This window comes from Plasmopara halstedii (genome assembly GCF_900000015.1).
Source record: "Plasmopara halstedii genome assembly, contig: Scaffold_555, whole genome shotgun sequence".
NCBI classification, from domain to species: Eukaryota; Oomycota; class Peronosporomycetes; order Peronosporales; family Peronosporaceae; genus Plasmopara; species Plasmopara halstedii.
The window spans coordinates 1,924,890-1,925,398 of record NW_020187475.1 but is presented as its reverse complement, the minus strand read 5'-3'; positions in this window follow the sequence as shown (position 1 = coordinate 1,925,398).

Here is a 509-nt window from a genome sequence, read left to right as displayed (position 1 = left end):
CTCGTCCAGCTCAAGAAGAGCATCTATTGCAGGCATAGCCTCGAGGCGGACGTCGCCAACTTTCTCCCACGTCATACCGTTGACGAGGGTGTACAACTGTGTACCGTCGTCTACGGTAGACACACCCTGGATCAGGGTCGACGTCCCTTTTACTACATAACCAATTATAGCGGCTTTTCTTTTACCTATTTGATAATTTCGTGATAAACTTTACCATTAAAATAAAATTCATTTTAATAAATTGAGTGAAATTATTTACAACTAATACATCATTTCAACACTATTTCCAGAATAATTATAAAAAAACACAAAGAGTCACAAGATATACAACAATACCAAAAGAAGGAACAAGAATAATCATCAGCCCTCAAACTTTAACTATTAGAGAAAAACTTAGAAATATCTATCAAAGAAGATTAGATACCAATATTTCTGAGTTACCTTATATTAATCACTTCTTGCAGCCCGCATACGGCGTCGCCGTCGCCTCTGTACAGAGTATCTATGTA